The following is a 26,723-nucleotide window of genomic DNA, read 5'->3' as shown; positions in this document are numbered from 1 at the left end:
TTCTTTTTATTTGCTGACATTATGCACCCACAGCAGAAAAGCTCAACATTGAAATCAACAGAATAAGATCACTGACAGCTACAAAAGACTGGTATGAATACAGTCATAATGAGGTTAGTGCAGGCTCCTGATCCAGCTTGTTATGAGCGTCCATGGGAAATGCAACCTTCTGATGTGTTGATGTCTTGACTTGTTCGGATGGAAGTATCAGACCTTGCAGGCTTCGTGGAGTGATTGCCAGTCAGCATCTAAAACACCAAACCCATTTGACCCTTGCAATTCTTCCTTTTTCACACACACTCAAAGCCAAGAATGCCACACAGGCATTATCAAGCAAAACAATTGGTAAGTTCATGTATCTAAACCATTTCTGAGAACATTTTGATCATGTTGAAAAATCTTCCAAATGTGGATTTTAAACAGGAAGTTCCAAGAATGGAGCAGTCATTAGTGGAATGCCAATGAGCACAAGAGACTCAATAGTTACATGAATTATAACCTCTGAAGCCTATAGTTTTTATTTGCTTCCAAATTTGTAAAGATCAGCAACTGAAAAAAGAAGAGAAATCAAATTAGTATACCGCGGTCTTGGATAACACTTTTACTTTCCTCTAGTAAAGACTGACCACTGTTGGGAAGAGTAAGATGTTAAACCGAAATTGAGTTCAATTACAGCAGTTACTTTCTGCAACTGTCCCAGGGCTACTCTTCCAGCCAGAATAATAGTTTAAAATGTACTCATTATTGTCACAAGTAGGCTTACGTTAACACTGCAATGAAGTTGCTGTGAAAATCTCCGAGTTGCCACACTCCAGCGCCTGTCAGGGTACAAAGAGGAAGAATTTAGCATGGTCAATGCACCTAACCAGTATAATCTTCAGACTGTGGGAGGAAACTGGAGCACCCAGAGGAAACCCATGCAGCCATGGAGAGAACATGCAATCTCCACCCAGACAGCGACCCAAGCTGGGAATCGAACCCAGGTCCCTGGCGCTGTGAGGCAGCAGTGATTTTTAAGCCATTCTCAGATGCTTTTCCATCAATTGGCTGATGGGAGGAACTCTAAATGGTTATGAATAGTGAAATCATTGGCATTAAACTTTGTTGAGAGACAGAGAGAAAAAAATGCCTTGTATCTTGGTATATTAACTTTTTTAAAATTGGCAAGCCAAAATGAAAGGCCAAAATCCATTTGCAGAATGTCACAAAGACCAAAATAACATGAAAGGAAAGACTAGAGGGCACAGCCTCAAGATAAAGGTGGGGGAGTGCAGTTTAGAACGGAGTTGAGGAGGAACTTCTTCACTCAAAGGGTGGTGAATCTCGGGAATTCTCTACCCGTTGAAGTGGTGGAGGCTACCTCGCTAAATATATTTAAGTCACCATTTTTTTTATTTATCCGTGGACACGTGTGTGGCTGGCTGGCCAGCATTTATTGCCCATCCTTAGTTCCCCTTGAACTGAATGGCTTGCTAGGACATTTCAGGAGGCAGTTGAGAGTTAAACACATTGCTGTGGCTCACATGTAGGCCAGACCAAGCAAGGGTGGCAGATTTCCTTCCCTAAAGGACATTAGTGAACCAGGTGGGTATTATGGACAATTAACAGTTGGTTCATTATGATTGTTATACTTGTCATTCCAGGTATTCTTTATTGAATTCAAATGCCACCATCTGCCATGGCAGGATTCAAACCTGGGTCCCCAGACGTTAGCTGAGTTTTTGGTTTAATAATCTAGTGATAATACCACTAAGCCATTGGTCTCTGATTAGTGCCACTTGTCAAAAATCAGATAGTCAGGTGATGGGGATAGTAAAGTCTAGTGTTAGCTCACTTATGGTTTTAAGTTACAAATTTCAGCCTGCTCCTTTATCTATATATCTAAAATATAAATAATACACAAAAGCAATAAACCTTGGATTAGTACTCACTATTTAACTACAATTCACACAAAACTGATGTACAATAACATCAATATCCCTTTTTCTCGCTATAGCATTGCAATTATATTTTTAAGTACAAACCCAATTTCCTGTGAAAGTTCCTGTTCATGTTTGAGTTTTAATTCTAACATAGTGCGGAGGTGGTGACATAGATGAGCATATATGCTAGAATTTTAAAAGTAGTGAAAGGAGTATTCTAAGTAATCCTAGTCACAGCAGTATTGATAACATTTAGAAGTGTAACACAATGCATGTCAATTCCATGCTCTATACTCACCAAATCCTTTATCTAGGCACAGGTATATCTCTCCACCTGGATAGATACCGTGTAAGTAGTGAAGAGTCACAGCAACAGCTCTCTCTCATCTCAACAGCAAAGACTATATAACAAAAATTTTTATATGAAGTCAGTTCATATTTACTCTGCTGAACATTCAACATGCCCCTTCTTCGCAAACCACTCTTGTTGAAGACATCATGGATAGGATGGGGGTCCATTCACAAGACACTAATTGAATCTGCACCAACTCTCCAACAGAGCATCCCACTCCGGCTCTGTCCCTGGAACATTGGACTGTGGGAGGAAACTGGACCATGCAGGCATGGGGTGAATGTACAAACTCCACACAGTTACCTGGGACCGGAATTGAAACAGGTCCCTGGCGCTGTGAGGCTAACCACTGTGTCACTGTGCCACTTAGTTCGGGTCTTTCCTTTTCCCATTGTAATCACTTTTCTCTGGATTGCCAGTTTCTCTTATTGACTTTGCATATAGTTATACAACGGAGTGCAAATTAGAACTTAAATATCAACATCAGATACCTCAAAATATAACTAATTGAAACAGAGCTTTGTAACCCAGAAATTAACTTTTAAAATACTTTACCAACATCACAGAATCACACAATTATTATGGAGCAGTAGGAGGCTATTTGGCCCATCATGTCTGCACCCGGCTCTCCAAACAGGCATCATGGCTTAATGCCATTCTCCTGCCTTTTCCCCATACCCCTGTTTCTATTCAAGTAATCATCTAATGTCCTTTTGAATGTCTCAATTGAACTTGCTTCCACCACATTTCCAGACTTGAACCACTTGTTGTGTGAAAACATTTTTCTCACATCGCATTTACTTCAAATCACTTTAAATCTGTGCCCTCTAGTTCTTAATCCTTTTACGAGCAGGAAGAGATTCTCTTTAAGGGGATGGATAGGGTAGAGGTAGAGAGATTCTTCCCGCTCAGAAAGGACAGCAGGACTGGAGGGCACAGTCTCAAGATAAGGGGGGCGCAGTTTAGAACGGAGTTGAGGAGGAACTTCTTCACTCAAAGGGTGGTGAATCTCTGGAATTCTCTGCCTGTTGAAGTGGTGGAGGCTGCCTCGCTAAATATATTTAAGTCACAGGTAGATAGGTTTTTGGTAGGCAAGGGAATTAAGGGTTATGGGGAGAAAGCGGGAAAGTGGAACTGAGCGACTTCAGTTCAGCCATGATCTTATTGAATGGCGGGGCAGGCTCAAAGGGCTAGATGGCCTACTCCTGCTCCTACTTCTTATGTTCTTATGTTTATCTACTCTGCCTAGCGATCTCATGATTTTGAACACAGGTGAACAATATACTGCTGCCTTTGTGTTATATTGTCCTCCTCAGAGGGGGACAGCTCAGCCTAATGATACTCTTTTTGATTCATCAGAATCTCTTTTGTAATATTCAGCCATTTTATCTCTAAATAGACTTAAGTTCACCATTATGCCAATGTAACCTGGAATTTAAATCATACTCTTCTGAGCAGCAGTTGAACACTCAAAAATATAATTACACATTCATTTAGATATCTACTTTTGTGAAGAACCTGACCGGTATTGAACAACACATGCATTATTTTCATCTCACACTTTAACTCCCAGAAGTTGCTAAGTACAACTTCTGAGTAAATTGTGTCACAAAATTGTCTTTTCTCTTTCTGCCATTGTGCATGTCAGTTTAAAAAACACAGATATAGCCACAGGAATGGGCTGTTTTGTTCTGATACAGTTTCATGATAGGGTGGCAGAGTGATACAGTGAGCATTGCTGCATCACAGTACCAGCGACTGGGGTTCGATTCTCGCTTTGGGTAACTATCTGTGTGGAGTTTGCATGTTTTCCCCGTGTCTGCGTGGATTTCCTTTGGGTGATCCAGTTTCCTCCCACAGTCCAAAGCTATGCAGGCTAGCTGTATTGGCCATGATAAATTGCCCCTTAGTGTCTCAAATTATGTAGGTAAAGTGGATTAGGGATTATGGGGATTGGGCAGGCAGGGGGCTGGGTGAAATGTGAGGGCCTGGGTAAGATGCTGAGTTGGTGTAGACTCAATAGGCCAAATGGCCTTCTTCTGCACTGTAGGGATTCTATGATTCTATGATATTGGGCAAGACTTTAACTCATTTAAAGTCTAACTATTAGCATTGGGTTGAATTTGGGCACAGTATCTGACCAGGTATTATTTCACCATTCAATCTGCTGATAGGTGGTCAGGTCAACATTTTCGATAATTACTGGGCAGAATTGTTCCTTAGCTAACAGCACCAAAATGAGATTAAAGGATTATTTATCTCTTTGCTGTTTATATGACTTCATCTGCCAATTGCCTGCAGTTTTCCCACATAACAGAATTGACTAAATGACAAAAATAATTGATTGTTTTGCTTCATCATGAAAGGTATTATATAAATACAAGTTCTTTCTTTTAAAATCTCCAGAAGTTGTGCTTCCATGAGTTGTAGCAAGTTATAGACTCATTAGGCAGACTCATACATATTAGTATTGAAAGGCAATGAAATACATTACTGAAATAACCCCCAGAGGCCAGTATCCCTGCACAGATTCCCTTTATTTACAAACTCAATTCCACTCCTAATTGTGCTTCAGATACAAAGTCAAAATCCGGAGTGTCAGTCCCTTGACACTCCTCAATATATATAAAAGTGAGACCTCCTGATTTGGCAGACAATCATTATCTCAATCAAGGAGCTCATACTCCAAAGAGGCCACCGTCTTGGCTTTGTTAAGGTCATTACAATTACATAGACAAGTTATCCAACCATGCAAGCGATAAGATGTCATGTAGATATGGTACATTACCTATATGAAAATAACACTGTGCTTTGACTGCTTAAGAGAACAGGGAGGAGGAAGCTAATTAAAAAAAAATCTTATCTGAGGATCAAACTGATTGCTCTGTGGGTGACATTTTAAATCAGCCCAGTTAGCTGCCGCACTGAAACAGCAAGCTAAAAAGATGTTGAAAGGGTTGCTGTTTGTTCTTGGAAAAACTAGGCTATGCAGATTATGCATGTGGTAAACTTAAGTATTACAAATCTAATGCATCAATCATTATACCTCATGCCACTCCACAGAACCATAAAAAAAGTTATGGTGCAGAAAGAAGACATTCAGCCCATCATGCCTGCACCAGCTGAAGAAAATAGCCGTCCATTCTAATCCCACTTTCCAATACCCGGTGCATAGCTTTGCAGGTTACACCACATTCGGGTGTCTTTTAAATGAGTTGAGGGCTTTGGCCTCAACCACCAATCCAGGCAGCGAATTCCAGATACCTACCACACTCTGGGTGAGAGAAGTTATTCCTAAAATCCCCTCTAATCCTTCTCCCAATCACCTTTAACCTCTGCCCCCTTGTAATTGCACCCCCCCCAACATGTGGGAAAACAAATATTTCCTATCTATTCTATCTAGGCCCCTCATAAATTTGTATATCTCAATTCAAACTACTCCTCATCTTCCTCTGTTCTAAGGAAAATAAGCCTAACCTTCCCAGTCTTTCCTCATGGTTGCAATTTTTAAGCGCTGGCAACATTCTTGTAATGGCTGTACTCTCTTCAGTGTCATTCCTGTAATGTGGTAGCCATAACTGTATGAAAACTCCAGCTGAGCCTTAACTTGCGTTTTATACAATTCCAGCAATACATTCCTGCTTTTTGTATTCTAACCTTGTCCAATAAAGGAAAACATTCCATATTTTGGGGAGGCAGTGGTTCAGTGGTTTTGTCACTGGACTCATAATCCAGAGACCCAGTGCAGGATTTGGGGACCTGGGTTCAAATTGTGACACAACAAGAAATCTCACAAAACCAGGTTAAAGTCCAACAGGTTTATTTGATAGCAAAATCCTCTAGCTTTCAGAGCGCTGCCCCTTCGTCAGGTGAGTCACCTGATGAAGCTAGTGCCAGGGAGATTAAATATATGGGGTCACAGGGATAAGGCCTGGGTGGGGTTGATGCCAGTGCAGGCTTGATGGGCTGAAAGGCCTCCTTCTGCATTGTAGAGATTCAATGACCTTTGGACTGGGGGAGGAAGCCAGAGCACCTGGAGGAAACCCACGTAGACAAGGGGAGAACATGCAGACTCCATACAGACAGTCACCTGAGGCTGGAACTGAACCCAGATCCCTGGCGCTATGAGGCAGCAGTGCCACTGTGCCACCATTCCATCCTAAATATTCTGACAAAAAAACTATTGGCAGGTATTGGTAAGTCAATGTTACGTGCATCACAGTCTAACCTTTTGAGTTCAAGAATAACTTTGCTAGATTCCAGCAACAGGCGAATTCAGCTGTGCATTTTTTCTCTGGTATATATCGATGATATTAACATTTTAGTCGCACGTGATGATGTGACGTGGAGATGCCGGCGTTGGACTGTAGTAGGCACAATAAGAAGTCTCACAGTGCCAGGTTCAAGTCCAGCAGGTTTATTTGGGAACACGAGCTTTCGGAGCGCTGCTCCTTCTCATGATTCCAAATAAACCTTTTCGACTTTAATCTACTGTTGTGAGCCTTCTTACCATGCTCATTCTAGATGGGAAAGGCAAAACCCAGCAAAATGATCTGTTTCACTGATGCTGGAAATGTTTTTGTAAAGCTGAATGAAGCACATGTGCACCGATCCCATGCGAGTGAGTCCAGATTATTCTGGTGCTTTTCATAGTCCATAGTGATCCACTGGACAGTCATTGCATGTTGAACTAGGTCAATGACCATAGAATGAGCACTCAGTCAACTACCTGAATTGCAAGATGTGGGAAGTGAACTTAACTGACAATTGCACAAAAATGCTTAAATATCATATGGGCGCTGTGCAGTTTGTAACCTTACAACACTTACTGTGTATTCTGATTATAATCCTCCAATGCAGTTACAACGTGCATCTGTTGTAATGAAGCATTGCCCTACAAGTTTAAAGTTTATTTATAAATGTCAAAAGTAGTCTTACATTAACACTGCGAAGAAGTTACTATGAAAATCCCCAAGTGATATTAACATTCATCAACATCACTGTGGTTCGCCAGGTGATGCCAGTGCTCTTCCAAGCTCTGACAGTGATTGCATACTGAAGACCCCTCTTTTGAATAGTTGGAGCCTAACCGTTGGCCAGTGTTCAAACGAGACAATCGGTGGGAAACAACAGAATTTGTACTTTAATCTACATGTGTCTGACCACATGTAGGTGTGCAGATTTTATGCTTTTTTGCAGACTCAGGCAAAGACAGTTTTTGGGACTTAAGTTGTGATGATCCATCTGTGGAATGCCATACCTGAAAAAAAAACTATCTAGAAAAAAGTCCAAGCTCTGAAGAAGCCGCACAGACTCAAAACACTACCTCTGTTTCTCACTCCATAGATGATGCCAGAGCTGCTGAATTTATCCAACAATTTTCTGTTTTATTTTATGTTGGAGTAAAATCCCCAGATTTGTGATGTACTGTGTTCATTGGTTTGAAACTCAGGAGGATGATAGATTATCTTGGATCAGCATGCAGTGAAACACATCAATAATGACCACTTGATTAAAATACTCTGGAGAATTGTTTTCTTATACTTTCATGTTGCACTACTGCCACCTAATGATAGAAATAAAACATTGTTTTGCTGCTCTGAGAGTCCTGACTATTCAAGGTGCTTCTAAATAAATTTTGCTACCAAATAAACCTGTTGGACTTTAACCTGGTGTTGTGAGACTTCTTACTGTGTTTACCCCAGTCCAACGCCGGCATCTCCACATCATATTCAAGGTGCTCCAGTGATGGGCAATCTAGGCTAGTGAGTGGGCTGCATGAGTGGCCCTCCTGCATCTCAGTGGACTGTAAGATTGAAATCAGGCTTGTTCACTAACCATGACCCCATGAATAAGATTAAATACAAGCCAATATAGAAAATGCTGAATGATTTATATATCAATAGAACTATCAACTTCAAATGGTAAAAGCAATCCAAATATTTATGATTTGATTAGACTCAGAGGGAGCGCATGGCTTTCACAGTCAATGTTGTGAGAAATTGGCACGCACCTCACTTCACTTTGCCCTTGCAAATGAAAAGCTATGTGGACAAGAATCAGCAGAATGTGGCAACCCTGCGTATGGGCAACGATGAATAATATCATAGAATCTGTAATGCAGAAGGAGGCCATTCAGCCCATCAAGGCTGCCACAATCCACCCCTGCCCTATCCCCCTAACCCCACTAATTCCCCCGACACTAAGGGACAATTTAGCATGGCCAACCAACCTAACCTGCATATCTTCAGACCGTAGGAGGAAACTGGAGCACCCAGAGGAAACCCATGCAGATACTGGGAGAACATGCAAGTTCCACACAGACAGTGACCTGAGGCTGGAACTGAACCTGGGCCGCTGGCGCTGTGAGACTGCAGTGCTAACCACTGTGTCACCATGCCACCCTCATATGTGTCGTTAGCCCCGATGATCTACATGTGGCCTCACTGTTTTACACCATAAGTGAAACTTTAACAATCCTGTTGCAAGATCATAGTATTTGAATAAACCTGAGCATTAAGTTTTAGTGAGACCAATGAATTACTTATGTTAATGCTCATGTTATATTGGAAAAGGCAAATGCAAATATATGTAACTGTGCTCTGTGGTTAGGACTGAATAGGACTGATTTTAATGCAGTAACAGAGTTAAAATAGAAGTGGTAAACTTACCGCCCCGTGTCCAGTCTAGTGCAATATTTACTAGGGCCTTGTGACAGGAGCATCATTAGTATATGCAGATTGGAGTCCAATGCATAGGACCACAGTGAACTCTTGAAGCATAATTGTGAGGATCTAAAGCTGTAAGTGAAAAATTATGTTTGAGGGCCAGGCTGTCCTCCGCAAGAATAATGTGGTTAATGTGGTTTGTTGATGCCCCAGCCTCCTCCTCTATTGATTGGTTTCCCCTTGCAGGGTAACCTGACATTGGTGCAGTACGATGCCCACTCAGTGATGGAGCTCACTCGCCACATGCCAATGAGACCTGGAGTGGTCACAGCCTCAGAATTTAAATTTACCCAATGTCTTTATCCTTTTCTAGTTTGGTTTATGTGTCTATGTTATTTAGTTTCTTCTCTTTGTGCTTTCCCTGTGACAATGTTGTTCTGTAGTTTTCTAAATCCCATCATAGGTCTCCACTTTTTTTGTGATGTTCTGTGCATTCTCTGTCCTTCATGTCCACCTCTATGTGTTTCTGGTTTTCTGTTTATAAAAGGATGGGCTTATGACACACCATTCTAGCCCTCCTCCCATGGCAATGTCAAAAAGTTACAAGTTAACCTTTTAATCTCTTGTCCCATTTGGGGCCAAAACTGTTATCTTTTGTGGTAAATGAGAATTTGGTGATACATCACGCTCATTCTATATGAGAAATGATCTTTTGAATATTTGCTAACATTTCAGAGTGGATCTTACACTCCATTGTGCTTTGGGGGATACCAATTTCTAGTCACAGTGATGAAGGTAAGGTTCAGAAACCCATCAGATCCAAGATTTTGCTCTCGGATTTACTGAGGCTCCCCAAAGTAATCTTAGCGTTTTAATGATGAACAGGAACATACTTGGTCTTCGGCTAAATGTTTGCGAGAAGTTTGCATGCCTCATTGGAGAACTGCCTGAGGAAGCTGCCAGCCAGATGGTTTGTAGGAGATCCAAAGGCAGTAGAAAGATAAAGTAGAAAGGGTTGAGAGCTTCAGGTTTAGGTGTGCAGATCACCAACAAGGTGTCCTGGTCTCCCCATGCTGACACTATACTTAAGAAAGCCCACCAACGCCTCTACTTTCTCAGAAGACTAAGGAAATTTGGCATGTCAGCTATAACTCTCGCCAATGTTTACAGATGCACCATAGAACGCATTCGTTCCAGTTGTAACACTGCTTGGTATGTCTCTTGCTCTGCCCAAAACCGCAAGAAACTACAAAAGGTCATGAATGTAGCCCAATCCATCACACAAACAAATCTCCCATCCATTGACTCCGTCTATACTTCCCACTGCCTGGGCAAAACAGCCAGCATAATTAAGGACCCCTCGCATTCTCTCTTCCACCTTCTTCAATTAGGAAAAAGATACAAAAATCTGAGGTCACGTACCAACCGACACAAGAGCAGCTTTTTCCCTGCGACCATCAGACTTCTGAATAGACCTACCTTGATCTTTCTCTGCATCCTAGCTGTAACTGTAACTATTACATTCTGCAGTCTCTCGTTTCCTTCTCTATAAATGGTACGCTTTGTCTGTACAGTGCGCAAGAGACAATACTTTTCACTATATACTAATACCTGTGACAATAATAAATCAAATCAAATCAAAAATGAAAGAGGAGCCATCTAGATTTTCTTTCCCCATCCAGGACAATCTTTGGGGATGTTCTTTTCACTACAAACCTTCGATCTGCTGCTCTTCAGGAGCTGATAGCTGGGAGTCCAGCTGCAGACCTGTCCTGTTTCCAGTCCTGCTTTTTGATGTAAAATGTACTGCCCTCCACGAGGGGTGAATCGAGGCTATTCGAATTACATAGATCTCTCCGGACACACTTACCCAATCTCCAATTTGATATACCTTGCTATGGCTCAGTCCTGACAATGCTGATAATACTGCCAATAAAATGGCTTTTCAATTATTCTGTGACAATTTAAACTGTTCTTTTAAGGTCATTTGACGTGAAATATTAATCTTCTCTCTACAAATTCTGAGTGTTCCCAACATTTTCTGTTTTCATTGTTGAACATTACATTCTGTTTTTTTTAATTTGGCTTAGTTAAATTATTCACTGTACATTAGGCTGCAGGTCTGAAACACCTTGCCTGCAGAAGATCCAAGGATATTGTTTCAGATGTGTGTCCAGCAATGCTTCTGCTGGCCTGACAGGTATCCCACACACAGTCATCATCGGACTGGTTTGAATGGGCTCCATTCTGATTGTGAGCCACTTTCCCCAAATTTTATAACGAATCAATGGGAAGGAGGTAGTGGTGACTGTTCAAAAATTATAAATCATGTCAAATAATGTAGCTAGGAATGTGATATATCACTTAGGTTGTAAATGCAACCTTCACTTAAAAAACACAGATATATAAATATGGACGCAATCTTACCAGCCTTACATGCCACACTCCCGCTGCAGCAAGGTTGGAGAATTTGATGCCCAAACAAATCTCCATTCACTGCAGCGAGATGGGAAAATTCTGCCAACGAGAAGGCTGGTAATATCCCAACCACATATATTTATAGCATTTTTAATGTAAGAGGTCCCAGGGTGCTTTTTGGATAGATGTAAGCACTCTAAACACTAAGCCAAGGAGGTGAGGAAGATGTGACAAAAAGATGGATGAAAACCAGGAAAACTTTGATTTTTAAAAGAGGAAATAGTGTTGGAGAGGCGGAGAGATTTAGGATGATAGTTGGGCATGTTTTATTTTATAAACGTTGGATAATTTGGAGACCAACAAAGGGAGTATTGGAATAGTTACCTAGGGCAACAAAAATGTGCTGAGGTCATAGAATCCCTACAGTGCAGAAGGGAGCTATTTGACCCATCAAGTCTCTGACAGAGCATCTCACCCAGGCCCTATCCCAATACTCCCATGATTTACCCCACTAATCCCCCCTAATTTACACATCTTGGGACTCTAAGGGTCAATTTAGCGTGACTTAATGCACTGAACCCACACATCTTTGGACTATGGGAGGAAACTGCAGCATCCAGAGGAAACTAATGCAGACACGGGGAGAATGTGCAAACACCATACAGACAGTCATCCAAGGTGGGATTTGAACCTGAGTACCTGGTGCTGTGAGGCAGCAGTGATAACCACTGTACCTCTGTACCACCCAGGTAAGGGTTAGGGGGAACTAGGTGTGCAATATTTCAGAGGTGGAAGTAAACAATTGTTCCACAATTGGAAATGTATAGCATTTGACATTTAGCTATGAGTTGAACAGCATGAAAATTTTGTAAGGTGTCTGGTGTAGCCAGAGAAAGGAATCAGTGGTGGGGGGATACAAATTCTGCCAGTGGCTGGAGAAGATATGTTTGGTTTTGCCAAGTGTAAGCTGAATAAAGTTTTGAGAAATCTGAGAACAGACAAACTGACAATGCTACAGCAGTCAGCTGGTTAGGAGAGGTGATGGGGGCTGAATGGTATCAGCACAGATGTGAAAGTTGAGTTGTTTCTGTGAATGATGTTGTCAAGAAATATATGAGGACCAGGAATCAGCCATGGAGAGATCAATGGGGGATTCAACGCATGACTGGGCATGGGAGAGAAGCAAATGTGAGTGATGTGTTGTACATGCTCAGGAAGTTATGATGGAACAATGCAACAATGGTCCCACTGAGCTAATTACAGAGAAGAAATGTTGGAGGATGTTAGAATAGTCCATGGTCACCAATGCCTTCATAGATCATGATACCTGAACAGAGAAAGAAAGAGGCATGATATGATAATGTGATAATAATAATGTGATGTGTTAGTGATATTTATCCTTAAGTACTCAGTCCAGAAGATGAATATTGCAAATCATTCTAAAACTCAAATGTTACTGTACCAGGTTGAAGACTATCCTTCTCTCTTTCCCTATAATTCTTGAGCCAGCTGTTATAAGTTTCTCTGCTTTTGCGATGTGTTATTCCAGTAAAACACACCTGTCCAGGAGTCATTTCTGTTGCTTTCCAATAAACAGCATTTTTAATAACAGGGGCAGCATTTGCTGTTACACACACAGCCTGTGGGTACCTGAAACAAAAAGAAGTTCAGGATTGAGAAAAAGAAAGAATAGGTGTTTAAAGTTTGTTTATTAGTGTCACAAATAGGCTTACATTAACGCTGCAATAAAATCACTATGAAAATCCCCTAGTCGTCCTACTCTGGCGCCTGTTCAGGCACACTGAGGGGAAATTTATTATATATTTATTAGTGTCACAAATTGGCTTACATTAACATTGCAATGTAGTTACTGTGAAAATCCCCTAGTCACCCCACTCCAGTGCCTGTACACTGAGGGAGAATTTAGCATGGCCAATGCACCTATCCCGCACGCCTTTCAGACTGTGGGAGGAAACCGGAGCACCCAGAGGAAACCCATGCAGACATGGGGAGAACATGCACACTCCACACAGAGACAGTGACCCAAGCTGGGAATCAAACCCAAGTCCCTGGTGCTGTGAGGCAGCAGTGCTTACCACTGTGCCACCATTATGTGGGAACCAAATGGATTTTAAAGAGTTTTGATCTGGCAACATAGTGAAAATCTTATTAACTTGTGAAAAATAATTTAGAATTATTCAATCACTTCATCTCAATTATAACTTGAGCTCCTAGACTTACATGAACAGAATCATCTGCTCTCTGGAGAAGAACAACATTTCAAACTACTTTCCTTTTTATTACATGATTTCAATGTATAATTCATGTCAGGCATAAAACTGATTGGTAAAGCTGATGGACGGCCGGAAACTGTGATAAATTATAAATTAAACTGTCAGAACAATGTAATTATTGTCTTAAAATCGCCACCTTGCCTTTGTATTTTTGCTCCTGTTTATTATGTTACAAAGTAACTAATGGCAACATGCTGTGGTGGTCTGCTCACCAGCTGACCTGGTAGAAATATGAAGCAGGTGAAGCGGGGGAGCACTTGTGGCCCAAGTGTTTGTGTAACCAAGGATCTTTATTCAACTTTTACTTTGTAATGTTGTTTTTTTTGTTTATTATTGCTTGCTAATGGAGGACTTTTTTTGCCTGATGAACATACAAAACCAAGAATCTCATTGACCCCTTGACTGTCTTTTCCATCTGTACTCCTACCTGCAAACATCTATGTAAGCGATTTTCTGCTGGGCACCAAATGGCGATGATATTGGCAATATTGCCACGGCATCAGCACAATGCACCAGTCTATAATGGTTTCAGATTCTGACCCCCTTAGCGCTTGCCTGTTGAGCTGCATATGTCATAGGGTGTTTCAATGCAGCTCACAAATTTCTTACCATTGTCTGCAATATGCTGCAGATAAGGGCGATTAGGGCAGGGAATAGCTCTTGCCTTTACAAAATACATTGGGTGGAATTTTATGGGATTGATTTTAAGTGTCCAGTGTGAAAATGGAAGAGTTCCTGATCAGTTTTTTGGGCAAGTTTTTGCTTGCAATCTCATGCACTTAGTCATTGAAAATGTAGGCTAGACTGTTTCTAGCTGTTGCAGGCAGTGGGCTGGGCTTAATTCACCAGGCAGCCTGCAGGGAGTTATTACGCATGCACAGACCTCTGAGGCTGCATATGTGCAAGTTCAACAGCAGGGGTCTGACAGACAGAGAGCTGTCAGACACCTGCTGCTGCAGGCAGCTTCATAAACTTCCCGCCTCCACAATCACGGGGCCCACAGCCAATCGTGAGCCCCACATGGCCCAAGATGTCACCCCCCCCCAACCACTCAGACCAATCACAACCCTTTCCCTAGTCTCCATCCAATTGTGTTGCAGAGTGGAAGCAAGCCCCCTCCCGATCAATGGGCATTGCCCCTTCAGGTCCTGCTCCAATAGGCCCCACCCCCATAGGCCTTACCCCCCCATAGACCCTGCGCCCTAACACTGCCCAGTGGGCAAGGTGCCCAGTGGGCATTGCCTAGGTGCTAGGCTGGCAGTGCCAAGGTGCCAGGGTGGCAGTGCCTGGCTGGCATTGTCCATGGGGCACCTCTTTTTGCCCTCTGCCTCCCCAGGATGCCTCTGGTTCCACCAATGAGGCCAACATGAATTTTTCCCGTTCTTCCGGAAGCTCACCCTTTAAAGGGGTCAGGCACCGTAATCATCAAAAGCATGATCCATGAACTAAAAAATTTGGACTTGGAATATGAATGAGGGTACTGGGAGGGAAAAGGTACAGTCATAGTCAGAGGATCAGATAAAGTGGATGTGCTAGACTCATGGGGAGGTGGGTAATAGATGGTTTCAAGGGGCATGTTTGTTGGAAAGCAGCAAAATCTTAAATTCAGATCTCAATCCTCTCAGGTAAATGGTCATGGCTGACAAGGATTTAGAATCTAGAGGGTAATGGAGGCAAGCTGAATAGAGTCTAAGGCAGGGTTCTCACACATTTCTGTAATTACCTCAGTCAATATTTAATGTCATCATGCACAATCATGTATCACTGGGGGGAACGCTCATCTGTGGTTGTCCCAGGTGTCCTTTGCCTGGAAGTTGGGGGGCTTGGAGATCTATGCCTAGTTGGAAACCAGGCACAGGGCTTAGCGCTGGTTTGGTGGCTCTGAGATGGATGTTAATCTTCAAAGGAAATGCTCACTAAATAGACCAGTGCAATTTGTTCATAGATCCACTGATGCCTGGATGATGCATACCCCAGGCAACCCTATTGGCTCTCTTCCAAATGAGATGAACTCAGAGCAGGTTAGCCCAGGGCCAGGAAGAGCAAAGGACTGACCAGCGAGAGATAACAAGGTCTCAAAGCCTGAAGAAGTCAGGATGCTGGTGACCAGGGACCAGTGCAATAGTGAACATTAGCACAATCCTGGGTATACCACAGGTAGTGCAGCTACCTACAGATGAATGAAAGATAATGTAGAGTTGCCTTAACATTTCCTGGAAAGTGGCTGCTCACACATGGCAGCTTCTCCATGATGCGTCTGCAAGAGCTTGAAGGCACTCCCACCTTGGTGGCATTAAAGGTCACCATCACAAACTTCTTTAACAGTGGCTCCTTTCAGGGCTCCACTGAGGGCACAGTCAGCAACACGTAAGTGCACCCAAGAGATGATATGTGTCCGGTTCAAGGGAGTACACCAGTTTGATCAGTCCAGCTTGGAACTGAGAGCTGCAGGAGTGTTGGGATTTTTCGCAATCTCAGGTTTCACACAAATGCAAGGGGCTATTAACTTCACAGATATGGCCTTGAGAGTTCCTTGACAACAGAACAAGTTTCTATTCTTTCAATGTGTAGCTGATATGTGATCACAGAAGGCAAATCCTGCATGTTTGTTCTTAGTTCCCAGGACGCTTTCATGATGCCCACATTCTGAACCAATCACAGGTGCCACAATTCTTTGAAGGATCTCAGTGATTGCAGGGCTGGCTCCTCGGGGAAAATGGATACCCCCAGAAGGTCAGGCTGGCAGAGTAGTTCCAATGTGAGTTACAATGCTGCACATGCCTCCACAAGGGTAACCATTGAGTGAACAATAGATCTCCTCAAAATGAGGTTCCAATGTCTGGACCACTCAGGTCTCCAATACTCCCCATGGAGAGTGCCCCAGATCATCAGTGTCTGCTGTGTCTTGCACAATCTTGTATCCTCTCATGAACTGAGGTCTAGAGGACCCTGGCCTGCTAAGGGTCTCCTGCACAGGTGCACGTGCACCCATCTCTGCCTGATCTGTTGGAGGCAATGGGATCACTGGTAGTTGGAGGATGAGTGGCAAGACACCATTGGACTCTCCTGGGCTATGCCCTTGAGGGGCCTTGTTGGCACTCCTTCATTTTGGTGTGTGATGGCACCTTCCCGACACCCTGAGGAGATGGGGTACCTGGAGAGAGGTGGACATGCCTCAGTTCCCTCTTGCCTGGCTACTGCCACACTGCACTGTGAGAGGTTGCAGATCCAAGCACATACCCAACAGCCATTGTGTGTTCTGTTGGACCTGGGTCTCCAAGGTGACATCACCCTTTCCATGAAGACAGCCAAGCGCTCACATTCTGGAGTGTGACAGCAGACAGAATGTGAATAGACTCCTCCTTTGGTCTATTGCCTCTGATATCTCTGCCTGATGTTCCTCAGCCAGTCTCTGCAACTCCAACATGTCTCTCATGGCTGAGTCCAGAGGCTTGTCATCTGCATAGAGCTGAGCAGGGGTTTGGTCTCCAGCAGCCCTCCAAGTGTTAGAGACCTCGGCTGTCATTTCCTCTGTCTGATGTGGACCCATGTTAGTGATGTGCTCACCAGCTTGTGACCCTGAGCCTACTCTAGAACAGGCACTCCAGATGAATATCTTTATAGACTGGTGAAGGGTGCAGGTTAACGCTGTGATGATACTTCCTCTGAGGATTCTGAGGCACCATCCTCAGAGGTAGGGTTGGAGATGGAGCTAGTACTAGAATGGAGGAGAGAAAGATTTAATGATTGCTTAAGCAAGCTCCCTGTTGTGAGGTAATTGAGATAGCCGGCACTATTTTTAACTATGGACAATACAAAACTCATGAGGCAGGTATCTCTCTATGAAGGCATAACATTTATTTAACAAAAACACAACAAGCTGCTGCTTGGAGATCACCAAAAGAGTTAAGTAGCTCTGGAATAGAATGACAAAGCCTCTGCAACGAATCTGACATTTACAATTAGAAACAGATCAATAATAGTTTTTTAATGAATTATTCCTTATATTAGTTTAAAATCAATTATGTTTAGTATACACACATCAATAATAATCTCTGACATTCACCTTGGACAATTGCATTTTACCATCCAGTATAATGTTATTTCATTTGTCCATTTAATCCAGGTGCTAACACAGATCTTGGTTAAAGTCGCTTCCTGGTTGCCTGGTTACCCCAGATGCTTGCTATAAGGGTCAAAGTGGTTGTTCCCACTGGCTCATTGCCAACTTGGATGAATATGTGGTCCTGCACCCAGGCACGGACTTATCCTAAGTCTAGACAATGAATTCAGCCTATTCATAATGTCGCAAAATTTGTTCCCTCACTAGAAATTTATAAGAATTTCACTAACTATAGGGTTCCCAGACCTTTGGCTCTGAACTCTTTGACTTTACCATCATCCCTTATGGTAGACCACTTTTGGGTGAAGTGAGCAATGATTCATACTATATATTTAAAAATATCTATATATATATATATATATATATTTCAAAATTTGATTTGTTCAATTCTCTCACTGCATCCACAAATGTGTAACTTATTAGTCTCATTGGCTCACTAACTTTGTTTCAAGGATCATTTAACTCCTTACTGGTAGTCTTGTCAGTGTCTAAATGTATTCTATTATGTATCTTATTAACTAATTTGAAATTTCCCACTTCACTCCCTTATCCAATAATGTCTCACTTTGTTAACACATTTGACAATTGCAGGCTGTCAGGATCCACATTGACTTGCTGGGGGAATCCTGTCTCACACATTCAGTGTAGGCGTGGTCCTACTTCTCCCTGGCCATTTCTGCAGCCTCCTACTCAGTGGTGGTTAGGACTCGAATATTTGGAATATCTCTGCTGGTTTTCGCTCACTCCTTCCCGTTATGTGCGTTCTTGTCATGCATTCAAACAGAAGGGTTGAGTACCATTCTATTGGATGCATGAGCAGTTTAGAAACAAGCATACCTACACCAGCTCCTGAGCCTCCTAGTAAGTGATTAACAGGTTGGATGTTCAGTAAGTAATGGAACATTGAAGGCATGAAGTGTCCACTACACAACCACGTCCCATCTGTTGCTGAATGCTGCAACCCAAACTCCTGTCTGACATCACTCTGCACTTGCACACTTACGCTCCCTGTTGTCCTTTTGAGTGTCACTTTGCAGTGAGTAGACTATGCCACTTACGCTGGTGGAGTGCAGCAGATTGTTTTTCTACTGCACAGTTCTCTTGTGGACCCCCACGAGTGCTAACCTCCACTGCGACTTCCATCCAGGCTACCAGGGTCAGACAGGGGGGTCTCCTGCTGTCTCCTCTGGGAAACAAGGTCTCTCACCTTTCCTGTATGGTCTGAAGAAGGAGAATCTATCAGGGAGACACTGCTGAATTGTGGAGCTTTACTTTGTCTGCTCGAGGGTTCCAGATCACCTGAGTTGTCGTGAGTGAATGGTTGTCAGGGTGCCCTTTAAATATGGTGCCAGGACCTTAGATGGGGCAGCATAGTGGCAGAGTGGTGAGCACTGCTGCCTCACAGTGCCAAGGATCCGGGTTCAATTCCTGGATTGGGTCACTGTCTGTGTGGGGTTTGCACATTCTCCCTGCGTCTGCGTGGATTTCCTTCGGGTGCTCCGGTATCCTCCCATAGTCTGAAAAATGTGCTGGTTAGGTGCATTGACCCGAACAGGCGCCGGAATATGGCGACTGGGGGAATTTCACAGTAACTTAATTGCAGTGTTAATGTAAACCTTACTTGTGACTAATAAATAAACTTCACTTTTAGATAAGAGTGGGGACAGTGACCTCCTGCCCACCCTCAACGTGCAATTCACCATGCTCCTTGTGAATGCAGATATGATGAGGTGAACATTATGGGATTGCACACAGCCAGCATCCTGTTCCCCAAGCGTAAGTCACTCCTGCTCTCACCATCCAATTTATTTCCTAGAACAGAAGATATTTCCCTCTATGTACTTTGAAAGTCCATATACACAACATCAATCCTGTCCTTTACTTCAACAAAGAACTCTGTCAAGTTAGTCAAAACCTGAATAAATATACTTTATTCAAAATGTCAGCCCCCTGTTTTGCCACTTTGTATAATTCATAGGATGAACAAAGAATCATAAGGAGTAGGAGCAACAGGAGCAGGAGGAGCCCATCCAGCTCCTCAAGCCTGCTCCGTCATTTAATAAGCTCTTGATCAATAAGATGATTGAATTGTGCAATATCACTCAGTCACAATGTTATTTTATTGTAGATTATGCAACGGAAATACTTCTTTGGTCTTTTGCAATTAACCATGTGATATAAAAAGATCAAAGGAAAAGCTGGGAATGATGGAGCTGGAAAATGAGCAGTGTGGCATGTTCCGGAAAATCTGACACTTCCTGAGTAATTTGATTTTACAGATGGGCTGTGGCAATAACATATTTTGGAAATGGATCTGAAGTGACATTGTTGTTTCAGCTGAGATCCTAGAGGCTAAAGTAGAAAGCTAAAGCCTTCAATACAAGGACCTATTATGTATTGCCAGTAATCCATTCAGTTCTGAAGGAATATGTTAATGGCAACAAAGATGTTGCTGTGTAAAAGCTATAAAAAAATGTATTTTTGTCTCAAAGCTGCTCTGGGTTAAGACATATGTTATAACTTATAAAGCTTCAGTATGTAAATATTTACTGAAAATCATTTCCTCACATGTATTTCGAGGATTCTGCTGCTTAAAACGAGGCAAAGGATTCAGTGAAGGGCAAAACATGGTTTAGGTGCAATAAGATTATTACTTCTCCTGTTAATAAATGAAACCAGCGTCCTATCCATTGACTCTGTCTACACTTTCCTCTGCCTCGACAAAGCAGCCAGCATACCCAAACATTCTCTCTTCCACCTTCTTCCTTTGGGAAAAAGATACAGAAATCTGACATCACATATCAACCGACTCAAGAACAGCTTCTTCTCTATTGCTGTCAGACTTTTGAATGGACTTACCTTGCATTAAGTTGATCTTTCTCCAACTATGACTGTAACACTACATTCTGCACTCTTTTGTTTCCTTCTCTATGAATGGTATGTTTTGTCTGAATGGCATGCAAGAAACAATCCATTTCACTGTATGTTAATACATGTGACAATAACAAATCAAATCAAATCAAGATTATTCTGTGGCTCTAAATCTTAAAAAGCTAATTCTCCAAGCACCTATTTCAACATTGGCTTCAACCAACAAATCTTCTTTCACTTATTATATTTCTTTGAAATTCCCAGTAGCGATTGTAATTACTATTGTTCACAGAAAAAAAAGGTTGGTGTTACATGTTCCTTAGAAGCTTATTGTATGACACAATTGCTTTTGCTGTTCCACTCAGGTGACCTAATTTGGCACAAATGGGCTTCTTACTCCCTTTCAGTTGCACAATCTTAAATTACAATTTATACCGCTCCAGTTTAACCTAAAACAACACTGCCATCAGTGCGTCTTGCCTAAAGTAAAGCAGGTTTACATAACTTTGAAAACACATCGTGGATTTGAAAATGTGTATATAATCACCAGGACATTCCTTGAGACTTCCTTGATTAGTTCCCTTAACTTTGCCTAAGGGTCAAAAAACACTGTTTACAATAATACAGTGATCAATTGGTAACATTACTTAAAAAGATATGTATACATGTCTAAATATTTATTTTCAGATATGTATACATATCGCTGAAGATTCCTTCCTATCTTCATACCTGGCTTATTTTAGCATTCTAACTTATTACTATTTTTCTAGATGCAAACTATTGGTGATGCAATGGAATTGAATAAGTGCGATTTATTTTCATTTACTGCAGGATTGAAAGGGAAACAAATCATTGTCAGCCTGCACCCACAATGTATTATTAATTTATAGCACAGAAACAGACTTCAGCCCAACAGGTTCATGCCGGCACTTCTGCACCACCCCACAAACCCCACGCTGCATTTAATTCTAATCAGCAATGCTTTCTATTCCCTTCTCTCTTATATGCTTATCTAACTTACCCTTAAAGATATTCATCACCTCAACTATTCTCACTGGTTGTGAGTTTGATGTTCATACCATTGCCTGAGTGAAGAGGTTGCTTCTGAATCCCTATTTGAACTCTTGGTGACTATCTTATATTTGGTGGCCTTTGGTTTTCTCCTTCCTTCAAGTAGAAACACTTCCTCTGTATCAACTCTATCAAAATCATTTACAATTTTAAGGACCTTTATAGGATCACTCTCTTTCCAGGAGCAAAGAGAGCCAGTCTCTTCTCCCATACAATTCTAGTATTGTCCTTGAAAGTCTATTTTGCATTTTTCCAGCTCTTCGAAGTCCTTTGTATGATATATAGTGACCAAAATTGTACCCATTACTCCAACAGTGGCTTGACAGAAGCAGGATTGAGATTTTATATCTTGTTCATTGAGTATTCACATGATATCTAGTTCTACATTTAACAACCTGCGTACATGTTTTAAAATTAGTGGTCCATCACAGGATATAAAGACAAGATGGCATAATATATTACATATGGTATTGTAGACAAGGCAATATTGTTAACCTATGCAGCCAGTGAAGCATGGTCACTGTTACAATGTAGGAATGTAAAACATATTTATTTCTGTCATATGCAATAAGTGTATACCTATCAGTTATAGACTTAAATATTAATCATCATTATTTCAGATCTCCAGCATCCACAGTATTTTGTTTTTACCAGAAACTTTGGGAGCGACTCTTCCATCCTGACCGGCAACTATTCTGGCGGGTCGAGCTGGAAGGTGCGCAATGCCAGCCTTTTTCCAGGATTTCCAGGATGTGCCAGGAACACATGAGCATCTCCCAGAGCCAGAGAACAGTCAAAGGCCAGAACACACTGGAAACCGGCAAGAAGGCAGGTAAGTCATTTGAATCTTTTTTTAATATAGCTTAAATATGTTGTCAATGTCATTATCGGGAACTTGCTGGTCCCGATTGAATCTCCTACCACACCAGGAGTACTTCATTCCTATGGGGTTCAGTGTAGCTCCCCACATTTGGGGAATTAGCGAGAGACCCTGCTGGAATGAAGGCGGTGGGCGGGGAGAGGCAATCGCAGCCTCCCAGGGTGTAGGATGGTGGAGGGGTGGTGCCCCTTGGGCATAGACACCCTGGCATTGCCAGCCTGGGCCCTCTGGCACTGCCCAATGGCTAAAGTGCCCATGCTCATGGGGCACCTTGCCGCTACCCACCAGGCATCAGGCAGTACCAAGGGGGGTGGGGCCTATTGTGGGCAGGGCCTAGGGGTGATCGGTGGTGGGGGGGTCCACGCTGCATGGCAATCAGTCTGGGATGAATGGAGGCCGTGATTGGGGCAGACTTGGGAGGTGGTCTGCCTGGGGCAGGAGTCAGTGAGGCGGGGTGGGAGGGCTGGGGTGGTGGGGGTGTCTGCCAGGGTGAGAGAGGTGATGGGATTGCCACTGCTGGGGATGGTGGGCTGGACATCGGGGTGGTCTGGGTCAGGAGGGAGTCAGGGCTGGCCCGGGAACTGTTGTGGGGGCTGCGATCGAACTGTGGAGGGGCAGCATGCAGGGTCCTAGGCTGGCCAGCAATTGAGACTGACAGATCAGGGCCACTGCACATGCACAGAGTTCCGGAGCTGTCAACTTCTGGCGCAAATAGGCCCTGCCCCCCACTGGGTTTTTAATGATATTCACGATTGGGACCTCTGCAATGCACTGAATACAGAGATTTTGGTGAGAAGCTGAACTGACAAAACAGTCGTTATCTACAATAGTTTTCCCACCAATTCAGCAATTTTGGGAGAATTGCCCCCATTGGTTGAGTTGCTGTAGTAGTGTGGCCCTTTAAGGGGGGACGTTTTCCAATGGCCATGTTATTGGCAAGGACCCTCTGGTAGTCCCAGCAGAAAGTTGAGCCAATCAGCAGAAGGGCGTATACTGCAGGTCGAGGAGGGACTCGCAGTTGGAGCCAGGGAATCGAACAGAGCAATCGCATATATATTATTCTTTAATTGGCAATAAAGCCTTTGTTGATTCAAGTCACATTGAGTTGCCCTCGATCTATTACAGTTGCCAAATCATATGCCATATGTGCTATTCTGTTTGTGACACTGCACCAGAATTTTTTGACAATCATCATATGGCATTTTACAGCAAGGCAATAGCTGCTGCTCTATATACTGGGAAGATGATTCTTCCAGTCTGTTACGCTGCTCTAGCAATGCAGTGGTCTGGAAGACATAAGCAACTGCTGTTTAGCGGGCTGCCTACTAGGCACCATAGCCTCTGCGCATCTCTGGTCACCTGAATTCCGGCATTGTCAACTTCATGCTGAATATTTAAAAATGGAGCTGATTTCCATACTTATAATTGAATTTTAATATCATTAGCGAGCCCGGGACCCTATTGGGCTTTACAACGGTTCCCTACTAACGGGGTGCTGGCAGCCTGGCCCTATGATACTACCCAAGAGGCAAAGTGGCAATGCCCTGGGGACACCTGGGCACAGAATCATGCAGTGCCAAGGGGGAGGGGGCCTATTGGGAGGGTGGGCCTGTGGAGGGGGAGATCAATGGGAGTGGGGGGGAGGGTCTTGCTGCTACTCTGCAGTCGGGACCTGTGACAGAGGGAGGGAAGGGCTGATAGGTGCTGGCCATTGGGGTGGGGTGGGTTGACCTGCAGGGGCGGGGGGGGGTCAGAGCTGCGGGCGGTGGCGGGGGGCCAAAACTGCAGGGGGTTTGGGGACTGTAGGTGCGGGGCTAGTCGAGGCAGGCTGGTGGGGGATGAGGCAGGCTGGAGCTGACCTGGAGGTGTCCAGAAGGCCAGAGATTTGCGGGGGGGTGGTGAGGATTGGAGGGACAGCGTCGTGGATCATGGAGCTGGCCAGCAATCAGGAAGCAGCAGTGCGGGGCTACTGTGCATGCACTGATCTCACCGCTAACAGATCAGCACAGGCAGTGGCCTATTCTGCATTATGCTGTCGGCCTATCCAGCAGGAATACTCCCCACCCTGGATTTTCATCAAAATTCACACTGGAGCACTCTGTGATGCTCATTTTAAAAATCCCACAAAAAAAACCAGTGGGATTTACTCCCGTTTTTCACCGAATTCAGCACTTTGAATTTTTTTGGAGAATTCCGGCCCTGATATTTGAATTATACTCACAGCTCTTACACCAGCTGGCTCATAGATAGTCACTAATATGTTTGGAAGAAAATCTGACTATGAGACAAAACCATAAGCTGTCTTCAAGGAGCATTATTATTTTTATAAATCGCTCTATGTATTCATGCAGCCTGAAGCTTTTAATTGAAATAGAGAGAGAAAATAGCTTGAAGTAGCCAGCAAGGATTTGCAAAGAGTGATTCATGCTTGATAAGCTTCAGAGTATTCTCTCAGGAGATAACTGACAGGGTAGCTGGGATGTTCATGAGCTTCAAAAATTTTTTTGGCAAGGCATGGAGAATAGCAGACTGGATTAAAATTGCTTAGAAGAAAGAAAACAGAGATTAGTGGGGGGAGTTTTCCTATCCTGCCCGCCACAGGGATCATAGTGAGCGGAGTGGGGTGGTGGATCTTGCAAATGTCTGTTGATCTCGGGTGGGATTGTCTGGTTTTGGGGTGAGCGCAGCCAGGAAATTCTGCCCCAGGAGTTAAAGGCAGAGATTCAGTGTTGTAAGTGGGTATAGGTTCAGTTCTGCAACCACTTCTATTCACTGGACAGGATTCCACCCTTCCCCCCACCCCATCACCACACACACACACACACACGCACACGCACACACACACACACACACACACACACACACACACACACGTGCGCATACACACATTCACACATTCCCACACACACGCAAGTATACACATATACACACACTCATACCTGCGCAGCGTGTTGGCAGCTCACCATGGGCCAGTCCTGCCAATGTCAATGGTGTTTTGCATTGTTCACAGCGGGACCAGACAATCCCACTGGCCGGAAAGGTTAGCCCACTGTGTATTAGATGTAGGTCTACTACAGGAAACCGTGTCAATATCTGCAGGTAGGAATTGTAATTAATTCTTTGGAAGAATAAAGGAAACAGCAAAACGATAGAATGGAGTAAATGATGGTAGATGGAACCAGTGTGAGTCATCATTTTTTATTCTTTCATGGCTTGTCAGCATCATTGGCAAGATGGTGATGAACTGCCTTCTTGAACCGCTGCAGTCAATCTTGCGTTAGTAACCACAATATGGAGTTGCAGGATTTTAACTCAGTGATCATGAAAGAGTGGCAAATTGTAAAATGCTGCATGTTGGGGAAAAAGAAGTACTAGCAGTAATTATATTTGAATGGAAGGTTTAGTGCTCTGGCAGAGAGAGATTGGAAAGAATGGTATGGTTCACAGAAGAAACGTGTTCTCTCCGTGTTTGCGTGGGTTTCCTCCGGGTGCTCCCGTTTCCTCTCACAGTCCAAAGATATGCAGGTTAGGTGGATTGGCCATGCTCAATTGTCTCTTAATGTCAGGAGGACTAGTTAGGGTAAATGCATGGGATTACGGGAATAGGGTCTGGGTGGGATTGTGGTCGGTGCAGACTCAATGGGCCAAATGCCTCCTTCCGCACTGTAGGGATTCTATGATTCTATGAAGACTAAATGCAGTAACTCAAGTTGATAATATTGCTAAAAGAAAATAGAATCTTCAAGAAGCATAGAATTTCAAATTGGCAGTGAACACACTTCCTGGGGGGACTGGGCACATGAGATTGCTCCTAGAAACTGGCTCCATTTGTGATGTTATACCAAAAAGAAATGTGAAGAGGTGTTGAATTTCTCAGCTGAAGTTGCTCACAGAGAATTTCTCCATCTGCTTTTTTTGCTTTTCACCAGATGAAAGATTTCTTTTTTTTCAATTAATAAATAGTCCAGAGATATAAAGCCCAACAAGGAATGTTGCCTTACCTGTCAGCTGAACATGGAAAGCCTGCTTCCAAGGTTCTTCGTGGAACATAAAGATTGTCATCTAAAAAATTCATTTTGCAAAGAAAGGCAGATGTCAGCTGTGGCTGTAGTGGTGCAGACTCC

The 26,723-nt window shown here is 43.1% G+C and overlaps 1 long non-coding RNA gene across 1 annotated transcript; it reads right to left on the bottom strand.

The window, feature by feature from the left end:
- LOC145358645 (uncharacterized) lies at positions 1-26,723 on the bottom strand. The gene is made up of 3 exons (XR_013889500.1): positions 26,601-26,723; positions 12,823-13,010; positions 1-549 (listed from the first exon to the last, which is right to left on the bottom strand). It is a non-coding gene; the product is annotated as an uncharacterized LOC145358645 (long non-coding RNA).

This window comes from Carcharhinus amblyrhynchos, chromosome 26 (assembly GCF_965287045.1).
Source record: "Carcharhinus amblyrhynchos chromosome 26, sCarAmb.v2.hapA, whole genome shotgun sequence".
Classification (NCBI taxonomy): domain Eukaryota; kingdom Metazoa; phylum Chordata; class Chondrichthyes; order Carcharhiniformes; family Carcharhinidae; genus Carcharhinus; species Carcharhinus amblyrhynchos.
This window is presented reverse-complemented; position numbering and strand designations above follow the sequence as displayed.